Source organism: Sprattus sprattus (genome assembly GCF_963457725.1).
Source record: "Sprattus sprattus genome assembly, chromosome: 19".
Lineage (NCBI taxonomy): Eukaryota > Metazoa > Chordata > Actinopteri > Clupeiformes > Clupeidae > Sprattus > Sprattus sprattus.
Window position 1 is genome coordinate 1,163,963 of NC_137917.1, and position 4,696 is coordinate 1,168,658.

Consider the following 4,696-nt stretch of genomic DNA (forward strand, 5'->3'; position numbering starts at 1 on the left):
GATGTTGCTACGGATTCCACTTTAATTGGTCCCTATAAAGTCGTAGAGGATATACAGCTAGCAATGATTCAACTGAGACACACACACACACACATGCACAGTCCCATGAAAACGGTTAGAATAGAAGTGTGACTACACAATGGTCCTTAAGGAAATATGAGAATATAGCCTGGCAGAACACATGAATGAAATGGACGTGATGAGTGAGTGATTGATGGCAGGAAAAGGAGGGGAGGACAGAGACAGCAGCACAGGCAGGGGAGAAGGAGAGGAGCTGAATGACTCCAACAGGAGGAGGTGAAGAGAGTATACAGGACTATACCTGAGTGAGAAGGAGGTGAAGAGAGTACACATGAATGTAACTGAGTGAGGAGACGAGTGAATAGCATAGGAAGGGCAGTCTATGGGACTACTTTAACAGATTCTCACTTCCAAATCGAATCACTAGGTGGCACTGTAGTCAGCAGTGGAACCTACGCTGATACATACAAGCGTACTGCAGATGTGCCCCTCTCTCACACACACACACAGGCCCCTAAGCTGTGATTATCTGAGGGACCCCTCTTGGGCGTCCAGGCCCCTGCCTGCCAATAATTAGCCCAGTTAATTACAACCATACTGCAGGTTAAGCCAGTGAAATCACCCTAGAGAAACACCCATCTCCACACATAGCAATAGATAAATGTGCAGAAAGGCTTCACACACATCATTGCAAGCATATACACACACTCACACAGAGGTATACATACACAGCACATGTCACAAACATTAACACAGTCATATGCATACATTCACAAAACATACCAGTGTAGTTATACACAGATACACACACACATGGTTCCACCTGCCACACATAGAGGTGGAACAGAACAGTGGGGAAGAGGATAGGATGGACAGATTAAGAAATAGCTCCGGGTCCTGGGATCCAGAGGGAATCTCTATCTATCACTCTCGTTCTTCTCTATTCCTCGTGCTCATGTCTGTCTCAGAACCCCCCTCCTTCTACCTCAGGCTAACTACACGGGAGGTGAAGATGGTCCCAGGAAGAAAGCAAGCTGTCAAACAAACCAAAGAATAACAGAGATGGCGAGCGATGTGCAGAGATGGGGAGCGGTGTGCAGAGATTGCTTTTTTATACTGTTGTAGTGTAATTTGCATTCACAACAACCCCACGCTTGTGGAGCTGGCTAGGATTTATCGTGGATTTTCTTTATAATTTGAGTGCAACTCACAATGGTTGAGTACAAAAAGGTATATAGTTGTGGGAGACACAGGCAGCCAATGATGCTCTGTTCATCCCGAAACTTTACACTTGCAGTGGAAGCTTTATTAAAGGTACAGTATTCTGTAACTTGGCCAGACTTCTTGCAGAATGATATGAAAGATGTGAATTAGAAGTACAAAACTAGTTGCCGATGACAGCGGTCATATATTTTTTGCAGCGGTCATTATAAAGAAATATCAGACCGCCTCAGAAGTGTTGGGGTGGCCCCTTCGAATCAATGGAACTTTGGAGGAGCCGTATGATAAAAAGGAAAAACTCACAGAAATAACAATGTAACAAAAGGCTTAAATATTTGTATTGTGACAAAAGTTAATTTGGTGTTGACAAAAAGCTAAAATATATACAGTATATTTTTAAATACTGTGTAAATGTAAAAATTCAATGCCAGCAGAGGTAATGAATCTATGTCTTTCAAGTATAAAATCAGTATCTGGATTTTATCCCAAGAAATTATATAATCACCACATATTTTTTAAAGATATAAATATAAAGATATCTTAAGTCCACATAAGAGGAACAGGGGCATATGTGTGCAGAAAGTCTTTAAAATGAATAATCAACTATCTTAACCTGGTGACTGAATGAATACCTGAGCATAAATATTCCTTGAACAACATACAGACACTCACACTCACAGGCACACTGATGCGCACACTTTAACATGCTGTATTATTCAATGAGAGTATCAAACAAGGCGAGTGTGTGTGTGTGTGTGTGTGTGCATGCGTGTTCTGGCACCTTGTTGGCCCTTGTTAATCCTGACGCCTCCATTACCGGGTGTATTGATAATGTCTATTAGCATATTGATAATGGTCATTAGCATATTAATGATGATTGGATGGATGTTATTGTTTGTTATTGTTTGTCCTGGGGATTAATCATCGTCTACAGCTTTGGACCTGACAGCTCAATCAGTGAAACTCTCTCTCTGTCTCTCTCTCTCTTTCTCTTTCTCTCTCTCTCTCTCTCTCTCTCTCTCTCTCTCACACACACACACACCCTGGATTCAATCAGCAGCACCATCTCTGAGCTGCTTTGAGTGAGTGCCATGGCTTTGTCTCTCGCTTAATGAGACGCTCACCCCCCCGATTGATTGACATGACCCCCCCTGCCCCCCTCCGCTACTGCTCAGGTGAAGCCTTCTCCAGCTGGGCCCTGGGCTCACTGGCATTGCTGTTGCACGAGGATGGTTGGGGGACATATTCCCATGATGCCAGGCAGACAATTGACAAAAGACACACATGTACACACACATTCACACACAGCCAAACTGAGATGAATGACTTAGATGAGCTTTTCTACATGAATGCATGTACATTTGTGTGTGTGGGGTGGGGGTGGTGGTGGGCTGTGCTGAGGGGTAGATTCATGTAGTGTATTCAGGGGAGGGGTGACTGATGGGGGTCTCGGGATGGGGGTGATAGGACTAGGAGGTTCACTCTGTCACTCTCCCTCTCTCTCTCTGTGTGCAGGGGAAAGGGAGAGTATGATTAGGGAATATGCAGTGTGTCGCTGCCTGACTGACAGCTCACTGAGAACTGGATACCTGCCAGATTACCTAAAGCCATTCACACCGCACCCACCTACCCCCACCCTCGCATCATCACAACCACTCATAGGGGAAAACTGTCCGCTTAGGACACGTTTTCCTACTAAAAGCGATTTGGATCTTCGCCATTAAAAAGAAGCATGTATGACCAAACAAACAAAAAAAACATAGGAGTGTCTTTAACAAACTCCTCTACGTTCCTGTATCAAGTATAATGTGTCTTCACCCCGGCACGTAATTTATATTTTTATAGAGCCATCACTGCGCCAGTTATGCGGCCACGCGCGCACGTTATTGATTGCTTTATTAAAAACTCCCCCTGAGATTATTTTACGCTACACGTGTAAATCACAGATAACCCTTACGAGATGTATGCTAATCCACCCCAGTGTTTTATGGAAGCAGTAAAAAGCTGAAATCCATCATTTGTTAACGTGTTCCAACTTCCATGTGAAAGGATGGCACAAGTCTGCATGTGAATACAAATGGAGATCTATTTAATTTCACCTGTCAGCCTGGCACGGTGGCCAAAGTCATAGACTTACTTTCAGTGTGTTTATTGTATGCTCTAAACACAAACACGTGATGACACATAGGCTACTTCATGAGGCTGTCACTTAACCTTGTTGTTCTCCAAGGTTATGCAATCTGACCTGGTTTAGTATCCAGGCGTTTGATTTACGTGTTTGTGTTTCTCGTAGCCTATTCTCTGGGTTTTAATGCATGATTAAAGCGTAATCAGCGGGCTGGATAAAAATACGCCTTCATATTTAATACCTGTGAGTGCTAATGAGCGGACACAAGGGCTTATGACCTCAAACTGCCAACAAAACGAATGCGGGGTCGTGTGGCAATGCATCTGACCCGTCTCCCGTTACCGCATTAAAGCGTATTTTAAAAAAACTCCCCCAGGATCATTAATTAAAGGTATATGCCCGCGAAGTGCGCCAGCACCTCGTTCGTTATCACCGGTTTCCAGGACACACAAAATGGGGGTCTCTTGTGCCTCTCGGGCTCTACCCATAGAGGCCGTGAGGCAGTTATGTAAAATATTTAAAGTATATAGCTACATAGATTGATGTCTGCTCAGAAGTTGTGGTGCCCATGTGTAGGCCTTCCTTCACTTTCAAAATTATTCTGGGATTGCGTTCGACGTAGTGCTCTGGTAGTGGCAGGTATTGATCCCCATGAAGAGTGCTATTGAACCGACCATTGTATTTGAAGTGACTCTCTCGCCTCCTGTCTGTCTGTCTTTTACTCATGAGACAGACCACTTTCTTCAGATAACCAGTTATGAAGCACTAGCAATTTCTTTATTTTAAAATTTTAAAAAAGTGAGAAGCTGCCGCCAGGATTCTTAACAAACTAATACATATTGTATGAAAATGTGAGCAGAATAATTAATTCTGTTACACCAAGACGTGTCTTCACTACAGAGATAAGGCAGTACTTTAAGAAAATGGTTCTCTCGCAAAGGTTGTCTTGAAGGGAGGGATGCGGCAGGCTTTATGAGCATAAAATAGACGGTCATTTATAATAATAATCGTCCTGCTAGTTGGTACAGATGAGTGCATGAATCAGAAGGCTTAATGAGTCATGCCATGCGTTACACATGCCTGCTGCAGCACGGCAGTACACTAAAAAAAAAATGTCTTTGTCTGAACTCAATTTAATTATGGAAAGGATTTCCACACAATTGAATTACTTTCTCTCAGCATAACGTTATTTTGCTGATTTAACATAACACAGTAGTGTTGGTCCAACTTGATTTACTAGAGTTGGTCTACCTTGATGTAATAGGGTTGGTCCAACTTGATTTAATAGGGTTGGTCCAACTTGATTTACGGAATAGGGTTGGCCCA